General features: G+C 41.1%; 1 protein-coding gene across 2 annotated transcripts in view; it reads right to left on the reverse strand.

Moving 5' to 3' along the window:
- STAC (SH3 and cysteine rich domain) overlaps positions 1 to 25,257 on the reverse strand; it is a 156,178-nt gene that overhangs the window by 129,398 nt on the left and 1,523 nt on the right. The window lies entirely within an intron of this gene.

Below are 25,257 nucleotides of genomic sequence, written 5' to 3' on the forward strand. Positions count from 1 at the left end.
CCACCACCCACAAATTACTTATACTAAGCACCTCACCTAACCACACAGACAATGCACACTGATGTTTCACACAAAACATGCAATCACTACATAGGATATGCCGAAGAACCTGGCAAAGTAATCCCTTCAGGAACTTAGATTCTTTAGGGCTACAAGCAGAGTCTTATTAAAGGTAACACTTTAATGTACATAATTAACAATACACTCAAAACATAAACTTATCAGATTTAAAGGAAAAAAAAGAAGTTACAAAACAATATAAATACAATACATACAAACAGTTATGGGATGAAGAAACAAAATACCCTTACTATGAGATAGAGAGAGATATCTTGGTTGAGGGACACAGCATGGAGAGATTTGACCAGCCTTCTGATGATAACAGTTCCTAGATTGACCAAGGACTTTTTCCAGATTCCCTAATTCACTAAACCTATGGGGACGCCATTTCCTCCTCCCTCCAGAGAGGTACTTTCTGTGTCTGGGTTTTTATTAAAATACCATAAATTTTGATCGGAAGATGACACAACCATTGCCATTGTTTCCAATCATCAGGGTATCTTGTTTCCTCTCACCTCATACCAAACTTGGGGTGTCTAGGCCTAACATTAGGGGTGTTCTGCAAATGGACTAGATTTCCATGAAGCAAGGGTTTTGATACGCGGGCCAAGAGAGTATTTTGATTCTAATAACTCTGCCCAGTAACTGAGGAACCATAATTGCAAATTACCGTATATACTCGAGTATAAGCCGACCCAAGTATAAGCCGAGACCCCTAATTTTGACACAAAAAACTGGAAAAACCTAGTGACTTGAGTATAAACCAAGGGTGGGAAATGCATTGGTCATAGCCTCCCCAGTATATACCCTGCCAGCCCCCTGAAGTATATAACCAGCCAGCCCCCTGGAGTATATAGCCAGCCAGCTCCATCAAGTATATAGCCTGCCAGCCCCCTAGAGTATACAGCCTGCCAGCCCCCTGGAGTATATAGCCTGACATCATAGTGTCTGCCGATGCGGCTGACGCCACGAAGATTGTGACGGACCAGGACCTGATGTCGGAGCCGCGATGGATGCCGGGGAGCGTCAGAAGGTGAGTTCACTTTTTGTTTTTTTCCTTTACTCGAGTATAAGCCAAGTTAGGGTTTTTCAGCACATTTTTTGAGCTGAAAAACTAGGCTTATACTCAAGTATATATGTATAGTCATGGAAGCTATAATATCTTTATTGTCTGCCCTGGATTTTCGGTGGTAAAGCAACACACATGTCTTCTATTTCTATGATCTCCTGTTCTCAAGATGAGCTCACACTTGGTGCACAAACATGCTTCCTTCCTATCTTTGGTCACAAAGAGACCTCCTGTTGTGTTTGGACCCCAGCTAACACTGGCAGATTTTAAGGAGTAAATAGCATTTGCTCTGCCAAATGGAGACACATGCCTGTAGTGTACTTTAGTCAGTAATAAAAGCCAGCGCAGCTGCGCCACAGAAGGGTCACGTGGGCCACAATCCCAGCGCACACACTCCTTAAAAACGTGCACAAGCCGTTTTAGCCCCGAAAAAGATGCAAAGCCCGACAAAAGTGTGCAGCGCAACCCTTAGTTAAAAAGCCTCACTATGTGTAGTAACTAACCAATTCACAGGGATTGTTTTGATATAAAACAAAATGAAGAGTAAGGGCCTCCAGGTCTGCCAACTACGAAAGTCTAAAACCGAAAGTTGTTATACATTGCTATATAGAAGTATTTCTGTGAATTGTAAAAGTGATCAAGTAAATGCATGTTGCTTAGTGGAACATTCAAAAAAGTTAGTCTTATGAAATGATAAACATATTAAAAATCAAACAAATTATCAAGTTTATTATTTACTGTATAAAAAGAAAAAACTAAATAATAAAAAAAACCATAAAATGACATAGTTGATGGCCTTGCTATAAGGAGGAGCATAAGGCCTCTATGGGAAATATATCGCTGTATGCTATATGTAATATAAACTAGGATGACAGATGCCATTGAGGGGCTAGTCTTGCACCCAAAACAGTTACAAAAAATGGAGAGAGACATAGTGGAGTACATGCAAGTCCTATTTATTTATGCTATAAATATTGTGGACAAGACACCCAATTAGAGATGAGTGTAGATTCGTTTTTTGTTATTCAGGCGTGTTCCATCTTGGACATATTGACAGATTTGGCAAATTAACGACCCTAACAACTAGCCAAGGTTATGATGGCTAGGGGACACCTTTATATACAGTTGAAACAATACATTTCCGAACACTGTATAAAAAGACATGCATGTTTTTCTCTTTATCTGACATGAAATCAAAATAAAGCTTTTCCATTTAAGTCAATTACCAAAACTATTTATATTTGCCAAATGTTAGAAAAATGTGAGTGATTTTTATGACTTCCTACAAAGTCTGAAGTTTGCATACACTTAGACTACTATGCCTTTAACCCCTTATCACCGACGCTTGTTTTCAGCTTAATGACCAGACTCGATTTTTATAATGTGACATGTGTCACAATAATTGGTTATAACTTTGGAATGCTTTAACATATTCAGGTGAGTTTGACATTATTTTCTTGGGACACATTGTACTTCATGTTAGTTGCAAAATTTAAGTGATATGTTTTGCGTTTCGTTCTGAAAAAAATTAAAATTTGGCATGAGTTCGGAAAAATTATTCATTTTCAAAGTTTGAAATGTTCTGCTTTCCAGGTTGATATTTAAACTACCCAAAAAGATTGACAAGTCATATTTCTGGAATGTCTGCTTTATGATGACATTTTTCTAGGATGTTAAGGCTTAAAATTTTAGGTGCAATTTTTCTCATTTTTATGAAAATCACCAAAACTCACTTTTGGAAGGACAACTCAGCTTTGATGTGACTTTGAAAGACCTAAACAATAGTAAACCTCCATAGATTACCCCACTAAAGAAACGACACACCTCTACATACATAAAACAACTTCTATTACATCAATTAACTCCTTCCCATCACGCGCTGTTATAGTACGGCGAGCGCCGGGTCCCGATGCATGGAGAGGGGGTTCCTGGGAGGTCGATCCATGGGGCATACACTTACACGCCACAGTCATGCTTGACCATGGAGTGCAATGGGTTAAACACCCAGGATCAGAGATTTTCTGATTCCCAACTGTTAGTGCCGGGTCTGTGATGACACAGCCTGACATCAGCACTTACAGGGCCAGATGTCCCACAATCTTTTTCTGACCGCCATTGTAGATAGATGCCATGTCAGAAGAAGTACCCTGCTGGCTGAAGCTGGTCAAAGTGTCATTATCCATAGTAAGATTAAAACTGGAACAACATGGACTGAAAGGCCACTCTGCCAGGAAGAAGCCATTACTCAAAAAGAAACATAAAAAGCCAGGATAATGTTTTCAAATGCACACAAGAACAAAGGCCTTGATTTTTGGAGAAATGTCCTGTAGTTTGAAGAAACTACAACTGAAGTGTTTGGCCGTATTGATTATCTAGTTACATTTGGAGGAAAAAGGGAGAATCTTGCAAGCCTGATAACACCATCCTGACTGTGAAACATGGGGGTGGCAGCAGAAAAGGCTGGTGCACCTCACAAGATAGATGGCATTATGAGGAAAGAACATTGGAGAACATGTATCATTATTTCTGCTAGTCAAATTGTCTCATTTTTGCAACTTTTGTCGTATTTGCGACTTTTTTGCGAGTTTTCACTTGTCGTTTTTCAAGTACTTCTTGGTCGGCACCTTGTGCAGTGTGCCTTATGTATAAGATACATTAGTATCTTATTTTATCTTATCTGACTTTTCACTTATGTATTACTTTTTTTGCGACTTTTAGGCGCAAATCTGCACCTGGTCCAGGGCAGGTGCAAAGGAAGAATTTTTTGCACAGTAGCCTGGTTTGTTTTGAAAATTCTGAAATTTTTGCATTTACATTTTTTTTTTATTTATTGGATACATCTAAGGGTGAGGTCACACGTAGCGTTTTAATTGCACTTTAATTGCATTTTGAAACCTATTACAACAGCTGAGGAGAGGTGATTTGCCTAATTACATTACTGTTAACATTTACATTTACAAAACAGAATATGAATGCGACCTTACTGGGTGTGTTAACATCACGTTTACTATGTGTTTTGTAAACACCACATGTGACCACAGCCTCATGTCATCATCTCCCTGGAGTGTGATTACAGTACTTAAAAATGCAGTACACAGCCTCAAATCCCAAATTAACAGTAGTGTCCACTCCTGTATATAACCCCCTCACGTGGCTTGTGTCCATGTGGATTTGAGACATGTGCAACAAAAAGTTTCAAAAAGAAGCCAAAATTTGCGCCTGCCAGGATAGGAAAAACTGAACATGTATCACAAGTAAAAAGACAGGATCATACATAAGGTGCAAAAAAGAGCCGCCAAATGTCTCAAAAATTCACCTCAGAGAGACAAAACTATGATACATGTCCCCCATTATGTAGCAATACTGAAGTAACAGCTCAAAACATCAGCCAAGAAGTTAGAACTTGGGCACAAATGAGTCTTCCAAAGGATCAATAACCCGTAGTATACTATCAAACTGGTTACAAAGTGGCTAAAGGATAACAAAGTCAATGTTTTAGAGTGACCATCACAAAGTCCTGATCTCAATCCTATTAAAGGGGTATTCTCGTCTGGGCATTCACATTCAGTTTCATGAATCTGCCATATGTAAACATTTCTTCAATTAGATGTTATTAAAAAAAATGTTCCTGTGTGAAGATAATTTCCTATAAATGTAGTCATATGGTCCCTTAGAAACCAGATGGCTTCCCCGGATACGACCACCTCTGCTGGAGGGATTGCACAAAGAAATAAATGGTTTTTGTATGTGAAATGTCCGGAATTTACTGCAGGTCTCACAGCCATCCTGTAGTAATGATTGCTGAATCCTAGTGGTCTGGCAGGACTCTACAGTGCAAGTCTGGCCACCGCTGCCAGAATGTGATGTGGTCGTATCCGAGGAAGCTATCTCGTTTCTAAGGGACAACATGGCGACATTTATGAGAAATTATCTTCACACAGGAACATTTTTTTATTAACATCCAATTGAAGAAATGTTTACATAAGGCAAATTAATTTAATTAAATGTAAATACCCAGATGGGAATACTCCTTTAAGTATTATGTTCAACGCTGAAAAAGGCAGGTGCAAGAAGGTTGCTCAGTTACACCGATTCGTTTATGAGGCATGGGTCCAAATTCCTATCAACTATTGTGAGAAGCCTGTGGAAGGATATCCAAAACAGTTGACCCGAGTCATAAAGTTTAAGGGCAAACCAGATACTTATAAAATGTATGTAAACCATTGACTAAAAATGAGTAATAAAGTAATAAAGATGACTTGAAAAATTATCTCTTATTATTCTGGCATTTGGCAAATATAAATAATGTTGGTAATGCTAATTGGGTAAAACTGGGAAGGTTTATTCTGATTTCATGTTACAGAGTGAAAAAAAACATCCTTATGTGTCTTCATATAGTATATGTAAACTTCTGTTTTCAAATGTACCAATGAAATGTAAGCACCAAAAAATTAAAGCGGTCCTGTGATTGGCTGGTTTTGAGAAAAGTTATTCTGTTCTGATAAATGAGGTTCTGAGATTGTTTTGATGAATGAGGTTCTGCATTAGCATTTTGAAGTAGAAAAATGTTAACTGAACAAATGTTTATAAACCGCAGTGACATAAATCATTAACACTGGAGACTACGTTCTTCCAAACCTCAACAGAAAGAAGTATTAGTGACATAGTGTAAAGATTTTCCATAAACAGAGAAGAAGGAAGTCTAGGGTCACTAATGATGACTTGCAATGGTACAACATGTAACATTGCAGGTGCGCAGGGCACTTGGCCTAAATGACAAATAAATTACAATCTTCTGCTGATCTTGACACCTCATCATAGATTGGGGAACGCTATGCAACGGTGCAGTGTGTTCCTCAGTGAAAACTATTAAGTATTAGTAACTACTGGTCATGGGAAGGCATCATGATTTTAACATATTAATCCTATCACCTATGTCTCACTTGAACACAGATGTCACATTTGAAAGAGAGAAAATACTGTAACACTTGACAGAGGTGTTTTAAAGAAATATTCCCACCAAGGGAAGTGTAATTTAATCCAATCTAGGGTTATTATCTAGGGAAAAGACACAATCTACATTATATAAATACCATTGACAATTTGTAACTCTTATACATTTTAAAAAGAGTTGTTTGGTTCTAAACACCCCTTTTTTTTTAGAAACAACCTATAAGGGTAATATTAAGGCTAAGCACACAACCACACTGGACAGGAGCGCTGCTTACCCCTCCCCTCTCCATAGTGATGCATAGTGACAGAGGTGTTTTAAAGAAATATTCCCACCAAGGGAAGTGTAATTTAATCCAATCTAGGGTTATTATCTAGGGAAAAGACACATCTACATTATATAAATACCATTGACAATTTGTAACTCTTATACATTTTAAAAAGAGTTGTTTGGTTCTAAACACCCCTTTTTTTTTTAGAAACAACCTATAAGGGTAATATTAAGGCTAAGCACACAACCACACTGGACAGGAGCGCTGCTTACCCCTCCCCTCTCCATAGTGATGCACGGTGCCATAGCTGTCCATGGGGACCGATATCCAGCCATAAACTAGTGGCTGGATATAACTCCCCACAACGGCTGTGGGAAAGAAGACTAGCTACCCTGTTCCACCTAGTATTAAAGGGGCATACAGGCAGTTCTTTAGATTTGTTCTTAAGTTGGATTTGTATGCAAGTTGGAACTGTATATTTTATAATTGTAACCCCAGCGACAATTTTTTGGTCTCTGAGACAATTAGATTTTAAAAATGTTGGATTGTAATAAGAACCAGGATTATCAATAAAGCTTAATTACAGACACCTTTGATAACTGTTACAGCTCTTTATTGTAGCCTAAGACTAAAGTTCAGTAAATTTCCAACATCCAGAGGGCTGTTTGTAACTAGGGGTCATCTGTAAATCAAGTGTCCTTAAGTAGGGGACCGCCTGTACTTGCTAAATGCTCCTATAGCTGAACATACATAAAATCCTGCAGTCAAATCTTTAATGGGAAATGCACTAACTCCCAAACACTTCAACAATAAACAAATACATTTTGTATAATATGTTGTGTACAATATTGGTATACTGTACACCCTCAACACTGTTTCTCCTTTGCATCTGTAAAGTGAGATACACAAAGGCTTGTGTGCCATCATCGGTGAAATGTACTGATAACACTGTCCTCTAGAAAAGACCAACACAAAAACATACAATGGTAGTATAGGGTCAACTCTGGAGGAATTTATAAGAAATTGTGTTGTACAAGTATATTATATTGTACTGTTTAACTTACTCTATTGGAGTAACTATTGGAGAATATGGGGAAAAAAACAATATTCAGACATGGAAAAGATCTAGAAACTGCAGCACAGCGGGATACTGAAAGGCTGATCCTTTGTAAAATGAGACATGACATTGAAATTCTTAGTGTTTATAAATTACAGGTCCCTGTGACATCCCTCAGTCTCTAAGCTCACGTTGTGATTTCATTCTATCTTTTACCTAAACATAGATTAGTACCTGCTGCTCAAAAAAGAACTACCGAAGACTCTCAATAACCAAGAGAACACTTTATCATTAAATCTCGCCAACTGGACGCATAGAAAAAAAAGAACGATATTAATAAAGTGGAGTATATACACTCACCAACCACTTTATTAGGTATACCATGCTAGTAATGGGTTGGACCCCCTTTTGCCTTCAGAACTGCCTCAATTCTTCGTGGCATAGATTCAACAAGGTGCTGGAAGCATTCCTCAGAGATTTTGGTCCATATTGACATGATGGCATCACACAGTTTCCGCAGATTTGTCGGCTGCACATCCATGATGCAAATCTCCCGTTCCACCACAGCCCAAAGATGCTCTATTGGATTGAGATCTGCTGACTGTGGAGGCCATTTGAGTACAGTGAGCTCATTGTCATGTTCAAGAAACCAGTCTGAGATGATTCCAGCTTTATGACATGGCACATTAAACTGCTGAAAGTAGCCATCAGATGTTGGGTACATTGTTGTCATAAAGGGATGGACATGGTCAGCAACAATACTCAGGTAGGCTATGGCGTTGCAACAATGCTCAATTGGTACCAAGGGGCCCAAAGAGTGCCAAGAAAATATTCCCCACACCATGACACCACCACCACCAGCCTGAACCGTTGATACAAGGCAGGATGGATCCATGCTTTCATGTTGTTGACGCCAATTTCTGACCCTACCATCCAAATGTCGCAGCAGAAATCGAGACTCATCAGACCAGGCAACGTTTTTCCAATCTTCTACTGTCCAATTTCGATGAGCTTGTGCAAATTGTAGCCTCAGTTTCCTGTTCTTAGCTGAAAGGAGTGAAAGTTCGACGTACTGTGCGTTCAGAGATGCTCTTCTGCCTACCTTGGTTGTAACGGGTGGCGATTTGAGTCACTGTTGCCTTTCTTATCAGCTCGAACCAGTCTGCCCATTCTCCTCTGACCTCTGGCATCAACAAGGCATTTCCACCCACAGAACTGCCGCTCACTGGATGTTTTTCCTTTTTCGGACCATTCTCTGTAAACCCTAGAGATGGTTGTGCGTGAAATTCCCAGTAGATCAGCATGTTTCTGAAATACTCAGACCAGCCCTTCTGGCACCAACAACCATGCCACGTTCAAAGGCACTCAAATCACCTTTCTTCCCCATACTGATGCTCGGTTTGAACTGCAGGAGATTGTCTTGACCATGTCTACATGCCTAAATGCCCTGAGTTGCCGCCATGTGATTGGCTGATTAGAAATTAAGTGTTAACGAGCAGTTGGACAGGTGTACCTAAAAAAGTGGCCGGTGAGTGTATATATAGATCTACTCTCTGCTGTATTGACCAAGCTAATCGATGTGCATTTCAATTATAACTTCAAATAATAAAATCTATCAATAAAACAAAACTGCTTTATACAACCTGTGGATCATATGGCTGATAGCACTGGTTTCTGAGGATGTTATGTGGTTGCAATTGTCCGCTGGTGCCTTGTGGATGGCTGTGATATGTTTAAGAAATTCTTTCTGCTTAATAATTTCCTTTATACAGTTATACAGAGTGAAGATTTCTATTTGTAGTGGTAATAATGTAATACTGGTCATTATTAGAGATGAGCGAGCACTAAAATGCTCGGGTGCTCGTTATTCGAGATGAACTTTTCCCGATGCTCGAGTGCTCGTCTCGAATAACAAGCCCCATTGAAGTCAATGGGAGACTCTAGCATTTTTCAAGGGGACCAAGGGTCTGCACAGGGAAGCTTAGCCAAACACCTGGAAACCTTAGAAAATGATGTAAACACCACGGAAATGCACAGGAAACAGCAGGGGCAGCATGCATGGATGCCTCTGAGGCTGCTTAATCGCACCATTATGCCAAAATTATGGGCAACAGCAAGGCGATGACAGAGTGACCGAATGAGGCTAGATAGCATCTAAAACATCCAATAATTGACCCTGACACTACAGAAGACAACATGCAGAGGCAGCGGCAGTAGCGGCAGGCTAGAGAGTGTCATGGCGACATACCCTAAATGGACCAGGCTTCAAACCAATTTAAAAAATTCCTTTTGGCGAGGATAACGTGTAGCACTGTATGTATCAGTATTTTGCCTGGTTAAGGCGGCAGAGAGGAACCAAAGGAGGTGAGCAAGAAGTGCTGAAATGACTTCCTATGTGAACAAAAGGATGACGGTATTTTTAGTCGATAACACAGCATGGTGGTGACATAGTGACCAAGTTCCATAACGTATCTGGTGAAACACCCGAAAAATGAGCCTGACACAGCTCGTTTGATAAGGGGACGACATGTGGAGGCAGCCATGGAGACGACTTCCATGATTAAGAGCGACAGTATGGGACATCCATATTGCGCTGCTATGATTGAAACTTCAGGTCTCCAGCATGGCGGCGACAGATGGGCCGAGTTCCATTATGTATCTGGTGAAACACCTGAAAATTCTGCCTGACACAGCTCGTTTGATAAGGGGATGATGTGCTGTATTTCCTCTCGCGCTCCAGCGTCTGGGGTATAGACAGTTGAAAGTTGTGCATGGAGACATTGGTGGATGCTGTGGAGGATCATGAAGGCGAAGGTGTGTTTTTCGCATGGGAGGTGTTTGAGCCGGGGTCCTGCGCAGGGGGCTGACTAGCAGAGGCAGCAGATGACACAGGCGAAGGAGCAGTGGTGTGCACGGCCGGAGGTGAACGGCCTTGGTTCCATTGAGTGGGGTGTTAAGCATTCATATGCCTGCACATACTGGTGGTAGTTAAGCTGGTAGTGGTGGAACCCCTGCTGATCCTGGTGTGGCACAGGTTGCACACCACAGTCCTTCGGTCATCCGATGTTTCTTTAAAGAACCTCCAGACTTCCAAAAATCTAGCCCTCGTCACGGGAGCTTTACTACGTGAAACATTTGACGCTGATGCACCAGCTCTGGCCCTGCCTCTCCGTCTGGCCCCACCACTGCCTCTTCCAACCTGTTCTCATCGAGGACTCGCCTCCGTCTCAGAAGCACTGTGTTCACGCAGCCTATCAACCCAGCTTGAGTCTGTCACCTCATCATCCTCCGATCCCTCAGTCTGCTCCCCCCTCGGACTTCCTGCCCTGACAACAACTTCACCACTGTCTGACAACCGTGTCTCCTCATCGTCCGACATCTCTTTACACACTTCTTCCACTACGTCAACAATGTCATCATCACCCACAGACTGCGACCGGTGGAAAACCTGGACATCGGGAAAGAACTCAGCAGCAACCGGACAAGTGGTTTGTGACTCTGGGAAGGGTCCAGAAAACAGTTCCTCAGAGTATGCCGGTTCAAATGCCAAATTTTCCTGGGAGGGGGCAGACTGGGGGGAAGGAGGCTGAAGTGGAGGAGCTGGAGGAGTGCTGATATCGGTGACATGGGTGGACTGCGTTGAAGACTGACTGGTGGACAAATGGCTAGAAGCATTGTCCGCAATCCACGACATCACCTGTTCGCACTGTTCTGGCCTCAACAGTGCTCTACCACGAGTCCCAGTAACTTGAGACATGAACCTAGGGAGTGTAGCTCTGCGGCGTTCCCCTGCTCCCTCATCAGCAGGTGGTGTCTCACCCCGCCCAGGACCACGGCCTCTGACCCCTGCAGTAGTTGGACGCCCACGCCCTCGTCCTCTACCCCTACCCCTAGCCCTCGGGTTCAACATTTTCAAAATTAAAGTGTAAACTGTAGATTTGTATTTTTGTTTTTTTGTGTGGTTTTTTTGTGTTTTTTTTTTTAACAAAACGATCAGAAGAAATCACACAACAACCACAGGAGATGATGATGATTGCTATGGCTAGTTTCTAACCTACACTGACAGCACACAACAGGATTTTGTGCTGTGCCTAAAAATCGGCAGACTGTGCCTAATTCAATCAAACCCCTAATAAATTGTCCCACTTAGGTGTTTGAGATGGATATGTGTGTCACTAAGAGCTATATAGAATGTTGGCAAGTCTCCCTGCAAATTCGTCACAATATGGTACTAGCTGCACTACTAGTGCTAGCAAGGCCAGCCACAAGCAAATAAAAAAAAATATATATAACGCTATTGTAGCCCTAAGAAGGCCTGTTGGGTTCTTGTATGACTAGTTTCTAACCTACACTGACAGCACACAACTGGATTTTGTGCTGTGCCTGTGACTTTCAGTTTTGAAAAAAAAACTGAAAAAAAGCGGCAGACTGTGCCTAGTTCAATCAAACCCCTAATAAATTGTCCCACTTAGGTGTTTGAGATGGATATGTGTGCCACTAAGAGCTAAATAGAACGTTTGCAATTCTCCCTGCAAATTCGTCACAATATGGTACTAGCTGCACTACTAGTGCCAGCATGCCCAGCCAAAAGCAAAGAAAAAAAAAATATTCTAGCCCTAACAAGGGCTGTTGGGTTCTTGTAGACTCACTCCTGCCTAACAGTAAGCTATATAACAACCTAACGCTATCCCTGCAGCAGCAAGCAGCGCGGGCAGGGGCTAGTCTATTCCAGGGTCACCTGATCAGGCCAGCCAACCACTGCTATCGACGTGTAAGTGTACCACGTGATGCTGGGTGGAATGCAGAGTCTCCTGGCTTGTGATTGTCTTTGTTTCTGGCCGCCAAAAATCAAAACGGCGGGAGATGCCATGTTATCGAGCTAGCGAAATATTCGTCCGAGCAACGAGCAGTTTCGAGTACGCTAATGCTCGAACGAGCATCAAGCTCGGACGAGTGTGTTCGCTCATCTCTAGTCATTATTGATGGCGTCTTTTTATATGAAAGTGCTTCTCAATAAATTAGAATATCACCAAAACATATGTTTTTTTCAGTAATTCAATTCAAAAAGTGAAACATATATTTTTCAAGTGCTTATTTATGTTAATGTTGAGGGTTATGGCTTACAGCTAAGGAAAACACAAAAGTAATTGGGGGAGATTTATGGGGGGGAGTATGACCATTTTATTTTTACATTCTGTCTCTCACAGTTGAAGTTTACCTACAATAAAAATAACAGAACTCTAAATGCTTTGCAACTGGGAAAACCTTCACAATCGGCCTGGGATTAAATAATTTTTCCCACTGTATATATTATTATAATGATTTCAATCATAAAGGTAAAACATCTGTATAACAGCATATAAAGAGATAAATATGTAATGCAACAAAACTATGTAAAAAGAAACGTATTTTACAGGTGGGTCACAAGGTGAACCACCAAAATAAAATTTATTCAATATATCTGCGCCTACTCAAATTAACAAAACACTGAATCACACAGCAACTGTGGTACCTCAAATAAACTCATATACGTGTACCCTATGCGTCGTTAGTGGTATAACTCAAACACATCAAATTGTATGGGTACCTGTGAATGTAGTGGTGACTTGTTGCTTCCGGGTATTGAGTTTTCCAAATGCTGCAATAGCACGGACCACGATGCGGATCAGATCTTAGGGCATTTGTTCCGTCCCGGTTGGTCCACGTAGTGTGTGCTGATGCACAAGCTGTGTGATGTTATCCTGCTAGGAGTGGAGCCCCGGGCCGGTGGCTAACACTCCGATCGCTGGTTTGCAAAGTTCTGTTATGGTGACGTCACCAGGTACGGGAAGTCCAGAGGGACAAATTGCTTCCTACGCATTTCGAAGACCTCAAACTGTCTTCTTCTTCCCTGACAGCTTGTGCATCAGCACACACTACGTGGACCAACCAGGACAAAACAAATGCCCTAAGATCTGTTCCCCATCGTGGTCCGTGCTATTGCAGCATTTGGAAAACTCAATACCCGGAAGCAACAAGTCACCACTACATTCACAGGTACCCATACAATTTGATGTGTTTGAGTTATACCACTAACGACGCATAGGGTACACGTATATGAGTTTATTTGAGGTACCACAGTTGCTGTGTGATTCAGTGTTTTGTTAATTTGAGTAGGCCCAGATATATTGAATACATTTTATTTTGGTGGTTCGCCTTGTGACTCACAGTGTGGTTTTGGGTGCAGGTCACCGACCAGTTATATCAGCGACTACCAGTTGTACGTATATTAAAGGGGTATTCTCATCTGGGCACTTACATTCAGTTTCATTAATCTGCCATATATAAACATTTCTTCAATTGGATGTTATTAAAATAAATGTTCCTGTGTGAAGATAATTTCTCATAAATGTAGCCATGTTGTCCCTTAGAAACGAGATAGCTTCCTCGGATACGGCCACGTCTGATAGATTGAGTGCACAAAGAAACAAAAGGTTATTGTATATAAAATGTCCAGGAGTTACTACATGTTGCACAGCCGTCCTGTGGTAATGATCGCTGAATCCTGGTGGTTTGGCAGGACTCTATAGCGCAAGTCTGGCCACCGCTGCCAGAGTATGACGTGGTCGTATCCGAGGAAAGTATCTCGTTTCTAAGGGACAGAATAACTACATTTATGAGAAATTATCTTCACACAGGAACATTTTTTTTAATAACATCCAATTGAAGAAATGTTTACATATGGCAAATGAATTTAATTAAATGTAAATGCCCTGATGGGAATACCCCTTTAATATTAATTTTATAGTTCTTTTGGACGAGCGCCAATCCGATTGCTTTTTATTGTATCTTACAGGTGGGTTCGATATACCATGAGGCTACATAAACATACTGGAATACTTTGTGTATCACTCCTGCAACATAAAAAGTATCTTTGAATGTTTACTATAAATGTGTTTATACTGAGCATTTATATAAACAGTATATCAGATATGCTGCTTGTCAGATATGCTGGTTGAAGTTCTACGCTGGGGACCAGAATGTCAGTCACGTTGTCTGGAACTGCCCTGTCCTGTGTCTGCCGTCTCACTTCCAAAGTCCTCCAAGCCTCTGGTGGGTCTCCCTGCTCCGTATCTGGACTTTGCTGATATCTTTTCAGAGAAGCAAGCTGAGGATCTTCCACCACACCAACCCTATGACTGTCCAATTGACTTGATGCTGGGCGCATCTCCTCCAGGGGGTTGAGTCCATCCCCTATCTGTTCCCGAAATCACGCCCATGACGGCCTATGTGAAGGAGAACCTTCAGAAGAGCTTTATACGCAAGTCCTTATCCTCTGCCAGTGCAGGATTTTTCTTAGTGGCCAAGAAAGATGATTCTCTCCGTCCGTGCATTGATTACCACAGTCTCAATAAAGTCATGGTGAAAAACAGCTACAAACTACCTCTGATCACGGAACAGTTTGATCGGTTTTCACCAAGTTGGACCTGCGAGGAGCATATAACCTCATCCGCATACAGGAAGGTGATGAATGAAAGACCGCCTTCAATACTCAAGATGGCCACTTCAAGTACTTTGTTACGCCCTATAGACTCTGTAATTCACCGGTGGTGTTTCAGGATATGGTCAACGACATATTCAGGGACTTGTTTTATACCTATATCGTGGTCTATCTAAACGATATCCTGGTGTTCTCTGCAGACATTGAGTCCCATCAAGTCCATGTACGGCAAGTTCTCAAGTGCTCAAGGGCCAATCATTTGTATGCCAAGCTTGAGAAGTGCCAGCTCCATTGGAGGAGTCTCCTGTTCCTAAGCTATATTATCTCGGACAAGGGACTACAGATGGAACCTGCAAAGTTGTCTGCAGTACTTCAGTGGCTGCATCCAGTGGGGCTTTGAGCTATCTAGAGATTCCTGGGCTTTGCCAATTACTACCAGCAGTTTAACCCTCATTTATCCTCTCTGGTGTTTCCCATTGTGGCGCTGACCAGAAAGAACGTCAAAGAATTTTGTGGGCTCCTGCACTTCCTGCGCCTGAAACAAGCCATTTCATCTTAAACCTGCTGGTCTTCTTCTGCCATTACCAATACCTGGCTGCCCATGGACTCATGTGGCAATGGACTTTATCTTCCATCTTCCTCGGGTAATCCTGTAATCTGGGTGGTAACCGACTGGTTCTCAAAGATGTCTCACTTTGTTCCTCTGCCAGGTCTGCCGTCAGCTTAATGCTTTGCTAGCCTGTTCTTCCGGCTTCATGGAGTCCCCTTGCACAATGTCTTGGACTGTGGGGTCCAGTTTGTCTCCCGTTTCTGGCGATCCCTGTTCAGTCAGCTACAAGTAAAGCTGGACTTCTCGTCTCTTGTTATGCGAAGACCAATTGACAAATTCAGAGAGTTAATCAGACCCTGCCAGCTCCTTTGCATTTTTTATTATATATGGACTACATCCTCGTCCTCCTCTCCCACTTGCAAAGAGTTCCTGCCATGGAGGAATAGGTCCGAGATCTCAGATCTATCTGGGAGCAAACATGTCAATCTTTGCTTCAGGCATCTGTCCGCACCAAAACGCAGGCGGACTAGAAGCACAGATCTCCCCCAGTCTTCTCTCCACGGGACAAAGTATGGCTGTCTTCCAGGTACGTCCGTTTGAAGATACCCAGCTATAAGCTTGGTCCTCGTTTCCTGGGTCCATTTGAGGTACTGAAGCGCCTCAATCCTGTGGCATACAAGCTGCGCCTTCCTCCCTCCATGCGCATCCCGAATTCCTTCCATGTCTCTCTCCTGAAACCAGTCATCCTGAATCGCTTCTCTCGGCAAAAGCCTCCTCCTGCTCCTGAGGCTGATTCCACCAATGTCTTTGAGGTAAAGGAGGTCCTGGATATGAAGACAGTTAGAAGGAAGCAGTTCTTCCTTGTTGACTGGAAGGGGTTCAGGCCAGAGGAAAGATCCTGGGAGCCAGAGGATAACATTTTGAACCGTGGTTTTCAGCAAAAATTCCTCCAGGCTAAAAAGAGGGGGAGGCTGAAGGGGGTGGTGGTGTCACGGGTGCTCCTGCGACCCATCACCTGGTTTGCAGGTGCACCCATGCCCCAAGTGATGACTCTAGCAGCGTGATGCGTGCTTCCCCGGCTCTCAGGGCGCATGCAGCAGCTTCAAGAAATTTAAAGGGCCAGCGTGCTGATTATTGGCGCTGGCTTGCTGGCCAGCCATCTGCTTGAATTCCAGCCCCTTCCTGTACCCCCTGCCGGATCATTGTAACTCACAGCCTTAGAAAAAGCTCCCTAGCGATTATCCTGTGTTGCTGTGTCTCCTGTGTCTCCTGCATTCCTGAGTCTCCTGTGTTCCTGTGTAGCCTGCATTCCCGCTCCCGTGTGCCTGTGTTCCCGTTCCCATCTGCTTGGACCTCCCGTTGCTGACCCCGGATCAGACTTGACATTGCATCTCTGCTGCCTGCCCTGACCTTGTGCCTGGACATGACCAAGAGACTGTCTCCTGCTAAGGCACCTTAACCTGGGCTGCCACCGCGGGCTAGTCGCACCTGTGGAACGACCTGGTGGTATCCTGCCGCAGCAAGTCCAACCCGCTTTGCGGCAGGCTCTGGTGAAGACCAGGTGCCACTTAGACTCCAGTCCCAGGTGTCGGCTAGTATTACCTCCCACGATGGTCCAGTGGATTCACGCATTACGAATCCTGACACTGCTCCATTTATTATTATGCTGTAGAATTTCAATACTAGTAATGATTTTAATAAAATACAGGCAGTCCCCTATTTAAGAACACCCGACTTACATACAACCCCTAGTTACAAACAGACCTCTGGATGTTGGTAATTTACTGTACTTTAGCCTTAGGTTACAATAAACAGCTATAACAGATATCAAAGGTGTCTGTAATGAAGCTTTAGTGTTAATCCTGGTTCTTATGACAATTGAACATTTTTAAAATCCAATTGTCACAAAGACCAAAAAAAATTTGGCTGGGGTTACAATTGTAAAATATGCAGTTTCGACTGACATACAAATTCCACTTAAGAACAAACCTACAGAACCGATCTTGTACGTAACCCGGGGACTGCCTGTAGTTCATTTGTGTCTCAAAAATTACATTGTTGCAAATGTTAAATGAAAAAAAATGTCAATAAACAAAGCACAAAATAAAATCCAATCTGTCTCAGTATATGTTTGGAAGGCAGCAACTGTTTCTTCACATTACTTATGCCTCGTATCAGTACATAGGCGGAATCCCATAGAATCCATCTGTTCTTCTGCTTATCCACTTACATTGTGGATTCTCTCCCTGTGACATTATAAGAGTTACCATGGCAATCCCAGAAAACATCAAAGCGACAGGATTTCTCTGGCTTTCAGGTGTGGATCGTTTTATGGAAATTTGACCATACTGTCACTGTCAATTTAATAAAACTGCATGGAGCTACCAGACGTGAAACAGCGTAATAGGAAATCATTATTCTCTGATGCATCCACTTAATAGATGACATAGCCCCTTGATGTGTAGCAACAGAGGGGAAAATACATTGGTGATGCAAAAGGAAGTGAGTGCAGAAGCTATAAATATCCCTGAAAAGGGAAAGCTGCTCTTTGTCTACCATCTATCTATTCTTTTTAGTCTGAAGATGCAATATCTTAAGTTTCAAAGGCTGCCTAAGCCAAAACAGATAAAAGGATGCAAGTTTTCTATTGGCTATAGTAACGCATAAATACCTTTAATGTTACAGCTCATTACATGTGGCTGCTAAAAGAATAGAAATCTTATAAAAACATCACAACATATTGTAGAAATAGCTATGAATTCACTTCCCACTTAAAAAATATACATATTAGAGTTACAATCACATATACACATGTGAGTTACAAGCACATATAAATACACTCATGCTCACACAGCATATACACACACATACAGTGCCATGTGCAACATACTCACATACAGTGTATACAGACACCATATACACATCACAGATACTGCATATATAAATCACAGTATATGTTATATACATATTATGCTGGACAACATGCAGTACAATATAGATATAATGGTGCACATCCTCCATTCTTTATTATGTCAGGTCGGATGACGGGGCCAGCTGACACTGCGGGTCCCATAGCGGCTGCTATGGCTGCTCGCGCTGTAGTTATGCCCCTGACCAGAACCAAGAGAAGTTGTGTGTAGCATGTGTCACATTAGAGAGCCAGTCCGCTAACGTATAAGCTTGTCATACACCATTATGACTGTGGTGGTGCTCAAGTTCGATAACAGATCATGCTATAAATTGTAGATGATAACTGATATACTAAAGCTAGTGAAACAAACTAGGTCATAATTGAATAAAGGCTGAAAGACGGAGGAAAGAGTAAGAAAAAACTGACTATTTGGGATATACAGGGTGGAACAAAAAGGTAAGGATGGCGGAATATCTTGCAAAATACACATTGTATCAAAAAACTAAAAATATACGTGACAAATATTTTTCCTACCTTGACTCCTAACAGGGAAGAAACTTAAAAATCCTAAGTGGGAACCCCCTTCCTTCCCTCTCCTACCATTTAGGGGATACTGCATAATGAAGATTAGTTTGCATGTCTTTGGGGGATCGGGTGAGATAAGTGTTGGTCAAACAAGTTTTTATTGGAAACTTATTATTGGAAACTTTTCCACAGTACAAAGACAGTAAAGTGTTATATATGGCTTTTTGTATAGAAAAATGTATAGCAGTTTTATCTCTTAAAGCTGAGAACAATTCTTACTAGTATGATACACATCAAGCTTCTAGGAGCAAAGGGATTCTTTTTTTATAGGATTATGTTGTTTAATTGTAAAAATCTTTATATGTGAAATCTTTAAGATTTCAATAGATCACTAGACAGATATTGTCAGAATTCGTATCCTCTCTGTGCCTCTGAAGCCATGAAATCAAAGGTTAAGTAGATTCACCTTATTTGCATCTTAATTGCTTTCACAGAAAGCTCAGACATGAGTTGCCCACAGCCCTGTTGTCACTAAGATTTGTGTTCATATTGACAACCTAATGCAAGTCCTTTTCATAGGTCATGTTATGCCTAGTAGAGCTTAAGACATGGGGAGGCAAATGCTAATGTGACTGTAGCATCAATTCATTACAAAATAGACTTGCTTCAGCAAAAAAAATACTAGTTGAAAAAATAAATTTGTTAGCAATTTTAACTTTTATTCTAGTTGATCCCAGAAAAACAGGCAACCTCTGTCTACACGTTGGCCTTATTGTGTGAGTATGTCAGGGGGTTTGTCTACAAGGAAGAAAAGATAACTTGAGGTATCAAATTTAAGAGGTTATCTGGATTGACAATTGATCACATAGTTGATTCAACAACAGTTTTCCTTCTGACCATCTGCTGAAAACAGTGGTGGTGCTCCGGCCACACACCCCTTTCACTGCACAAGCTAGAAACATTACATTAATAAAATCGCCCCGGATGGTGCAAGATTAAGAAAGAACTTAGACTGCTTCAACAGATTTCACCAGCTTGTGACTGGATCCTGTACCGGTCCATAGCAAGTGGAAGTTGTTGATGTCGAGCATTCTAACATAGGCTGGAGGTGCTGGGAGATGTTGCACTGGAACGCAGGTTAGGACTGAGATAAGTTGAAGTACTTTTTAATTTTACACCACCTGAGACCAAAAATTTAAAAAAAATAGTCATCCCGGGCAACCCCATTATATAGTTGCTGAGCACTATCTATTACTACTGAATAAATCATCAGCAAAACCACATTAGGAGCATGGATTTTATTATTGGATATTACTGCACATCTTCTTTACAACAGTTTATTATATAGGTTTGCATGTTTTTGATTAGAAACAACTTGGCATACACAATTAATTTAATTCATCTACGATATGTAAACATTTGAATTGAATTGGTTGTGTATGCCAAGATGATAATAACCCTTTAAGTCTTTGATATCATATAAAGACATACAGAAATTGGTTTTGCAATAATGAAATCCAGAAGTTGGCCATACTCCTAATGCGGTTATGAGTTTATTCCCATAAATGGAGCCATGTTGCACTTTAGAAATAAAACAGCTGTCCTTGGATATGACCACTTCTGCACCCTGGCAGCTGTGGTCAGGCATGCAACATTAAGCCCTGCCTGATCACCTGGATTGAGCTTTCATTACCACAGGATGGTTGTGGGGCAAACTGTAACTCCCGACCATTTTGTATGCAAAAATATATTTGTTTCTTTGCACTCTCTCCAGCAGCAGTGGTCTAATCCAAGGGCTGCTTGGTTCTAAGGGACAGCATGGCTACATTTAGGAGAAATTATCTTCACACAGGAACATTTTTTAATAACATCTAATTGAAGAAATGTATCTATATAGCAGGTGAACTAAATAAAATGTGTAAGCCCAGATGAGAACACCCCTTTAAAGAGACGGTATGGCCCTATGAACCTTTGTATACATGGCATATTATAGCTCCTTAAAACCTTGAGACTGTATGGAACCATAAAGCTCTGCTTACACCTCTATACTCTTCAATTATAGTTGATATTACTGCATCCAGCACTATTTCTACTGTGAGAATGGACGCACATTATGACAAAGCCAAAGTAAACCCTAATGTAGACTGTAAACCCTTTGACTGGGTTTAGATGCCTGTCATTTAGCAGGGCATTTTGTAACTCCGTCCTCCGTCCTCTCTAACATGTTAAACTTCTACACCCAATTTTATATGCTATATAAAATAAGATTATGCCATATGGTCTACCGTCTACCGTTTAGGATTTACTGACCTTGGAGAATGCCCTAAAGCAGCTGTCCTTAACTCTTATTTGCACTTGCATGAATTACAACTGAAGTGACATTTCAAGTATTCAATGAGAAAAAAATATAAACCAAAGTTAAAACTTAACTTTCCATATAAACTAAGACTAAAAGCTATCCAACACCCTAGGTGCTGAAAAAAACATTTCACTCAATAGTTGGATTCCTCACAGGTATGTCTGTTACAGTAACCAGTCAAAAGGAGTTCACATCCTCTGCATGGGTATATAACCCCAACAGTAGAAGGACTGAGTATGCCCACACTTGTGCCAGTTGACTGCTGTCCATATGGCGATAGGCATAGGAAGAGTACTTTTGGAGAACTTTCACAATGACCCTTTTCAGATCACCACCAATATACTCTCTCTGAAGGAGGATTCTTGGACTGGTAACTCCACCAGGCACATCTGTACGAAAATACTTGAAGTTCTCTGATCCAATCTTTTTTTAGCTCTTAGGGTGTTGAGATTTTACCTTTTTTACATTAAAAGTTATTTTAGTTCTGCTTTATATTGTTTTTCACAGTAAATACTTCTTGTTATTCGGACCAGTACAGGCATTGGGCACCTAGTACATTAATGAGTCCAATCGGTAAATAGCAAAGTGACAGTGTGAATGCAATGACACGGCCTAATACCAACATGCTATCAGTCTTTAGTCTGCCTATGCCAGCTGCATAGTATTGTATCCCTATCCAGGCACAGTATCATTCAGAATATTAATGTTCCACCAGATACCAGATCGAAAGTGAGAAGATTAGCAGTTTACAAATGTCTTCTTTATCAGTCTCTACTACAGAATGAAAGGGCATGATTCACTGTACTTGACAAACAAAATGGACAATAGACCAAGAATCATCCAACTCTGATCTGAGTGGAACAATTGAATTACAAGTATTAGTCGTGCTGTGAGTCACATAACTAAATAATCTCTAACCTGATTTTAATTGCAGATCTAATTTTCCTCTTGTCAATAGATTATGCTGAATGCTAGCACAGATATACTCCTATACACTGAGGTGCGGTTCAGAAAAGGAAAAAATTCTTGTCCATTTATTGAGAGCTGTAAACCGTATTGTACAGTATGTCGCTAGAGGCAAGTAATATTAAAAAGAAGCAATATTGGAAATTGCAAGCCAAGCAGATGGTTTAAGCTACCTGCTTCTGCTTTGTAAAGCTATTAGCCCATAAGAACAAAGCATGAAAAAAAGGCTTGGCTCTATATTTAGCACCTTAAAAAGCTTTTCTACCCATCAGGTAATCACAACTCATGTACATCAAACTGCTCTACCTCCAACCCTCAGCCTCCCAGCTCAATTAAGTAGCATTACAGTACCACTGCTTCACACACCTCCAGGCACACTACTGTAAATGCAACGCGCTGCAGTAAACTTTTTCTGTAAAAAGGATCATTCTGTTAAAAAAAATTCTAATTTATATCTTTTTACAGCATTTATGTCTTTGTGTGCTAATATTGTGTTAAAACTCAGATCTTTGGGCACCTAAGTAATAACCATTTGTTTAGATCCGAAAACCTATTCTACAAAAGCCTATTTGAAAATTGGGATTTAATATAGACCCAGAACACTTGTTAATTTATGTCAGAGCATTCACATTTTAATGGAAATTGTGTACAATTAGCCATACATATAAGACAGCTGTCGGCTATGTTGCTTGCCTCTCTATACAAATGTAGGCTCAGCAGGACTAGGTAGATAATGTGTCCCGAATAGGGAGAAGGGGAACAGATGGACCTGAGCAGGCTAATATTTAGGTGTCTGCGATTGCCATTTATTAATTGAAATCCCATCTTGCCCTGTGCTGATATATCAAGGAGGCAGTCCTACCTGGGACTGACAGCCTCTTCTCTATTACAAATTCAAAAGAATGCAGCACCTTATCTGTGGGAAAAGCTCAAACGACGGTCCCGGATGGATCCAGAATATCCAAAGATTTTGCTGAAGATTATTAAGTAGTGTTACCGGAGCTCTATACAATCTTCTAGTCCCTCAGTTTTGTTCCAAATTCATACGTGTTACAAATATATCTTCCAATGGAGTCCCTTGACCTGTTGAACCATTAACGCCTCAGATAAAAAAATAAGGCACCATCCAGACATGGAACCACTTAGATGTTAGTCCTTAACATTCTCCTAGTAGCATATCCCGCTATCTACTCACATAAAATCAGATAAAATGCACATAACAAATCCACGAGGACGCCAAGTCATCGCCCGACCCTGGGTTTTGCTCGTCAGCTTCTTCTAGGACATGCCAGGTCAAGGGACTCCATTGGAAGATATATTTGTAACACGTATGAATTTGGAATAAAACTGAGGGACTAGAAGATTGTATAGAGCTCTGGTCACACTACTTAATAATCTTCTCTATTACTATGCATACAGAGTTAGGCACAACTATTTTTTTTTCACTTAAAAACTGCCACCGTAAAGTTTTTTATATGTCCCAAAAATGTCCCCATTGACTTAATTGGGAAATACGGTAGCCTATATCCTATTTTTGGACATTTTTACAGCACATTGTCTCCATAAAAGTCTATGGGACTGTGAAAAATGCGGGATATTGTAAAGTTGCAAGTAACTTCTGTGCAATTTTGTTGTATATGTTTTATATACTAAGCCTTTCAAGTGAGTTGCAATCTAGTTTGGTCATTCATACACATACTTAAGCGTAGAAAACTGGCAAAGAAGCAGTGATAGATCTGCATACTAAGTTATAATCAAAACATTAAAAAAATCTGAAAAAGGGGCTAAAATGTGGGTTGTCCCACAATGTACGCTAGTTTCATCAAGTTGTGAAAAGTTTCTTAGCGCTAGGTACTGCACCCTGGGGACTCCCATTAATAACTATATATATAATTAGGAGACTTATGTTTCTCCTTACTATATGGCTATGGTAATAAGAGATAAGGCAAAGCATTCATTGTTCTACTGCATCCTAGTAAAAACAGTTTCAGTGATCAGAAACTGAAAGGAGTGGCAGAGTACATTCTCAAGAGTCTCCTGATTGTGGTCGCTCGCTGCTCTTACTGCAAAGAATCATTGTCTACGATGAAGATGAAACTGTCTTTTCTCTTATTGTAGTTATGGTTATAGGCCTGGATGATTAACAATCTCTGTACCAAAATATATACTTTGACCTTTTTACATTGATTGTGTAGCCTATACAGATGAATCATGTGTAGATAAACCTTCAGCTTCTCCTGTGAGTCTAAACTTCTGTTTAAAGGAAACCTACCACTTGGGGTAGGGCTTATAAGCTGGACATGCCATGCACCAGCTGAGGGTGAGCTGGTGCCGGCGCTTATCTCCGTTATGTTTTTAAACAGTTTTAACGTGTTTTTACAGTTTAATAATGTTTATATCCTTACTGGCTTTCCCGCACCGGGTCCGCGCTCGGCGCACCATGCGCGCGACCGTGCGTGCATCTGAATAGGAAGTGGTAGCGCGCATGGTGCGCCGAGCGCGGACCCGGTGCGGGAAAGCCAGTAAGGATATAAACATTATTAAACTGTAAAAACACGTTAAAACTGTTTAAAAACATAACGGAGATAAGCGCCGGCACCAGCTCACCCTGAGCTGGTGCACGGCATGTCCAGCTTATAAGCCCTATCCCAAGTGGTAGGTTTCCTTTAAGGGACCACAGGACTCTGGAATCTGAGTTGTTACATTAGAATCAGACCATTTATGTTACATTACAGAAACTCTTAAAAGCCCTATGCAAAATTTAGTTGGCTGAAACATATATTATTGAGGACAAGTTAACCAAGAACCCGCACCTGTGGATTACCACATAGAACAGCATGTTATGGTACAGATATATAGGATGGAAGTTTGTGCTTTAACATTAAATGACAGACATGTGCTGAAGAAACTAGCACTATTATCACTCTCAGATTCTTATTGTACAGCCTTTCTTATGCTTTTACTTACAGTAGGTCTGTTTCAGTTTCTCCTTCAGCACATCATTATTTGAAACAGTTATTGAAAAAGTAGGCAATGTTTATACAGTCACTGCAGAACT

The sequence above is a fragment of the Engystomops pustulosus genome, chromosome 5 (assembly GCF_040894005.1).
Source record: "Engystomops pustulosus chromosome 5, aEngPut4.maternal, whole genome shotgun sequence".
Taxonomy (NCBI): Eukaryota; Metazoa; Chordata; class Amphibia; order Anura; family Leptodactylidae; genus Engystomops; species Engystomops pustulosus.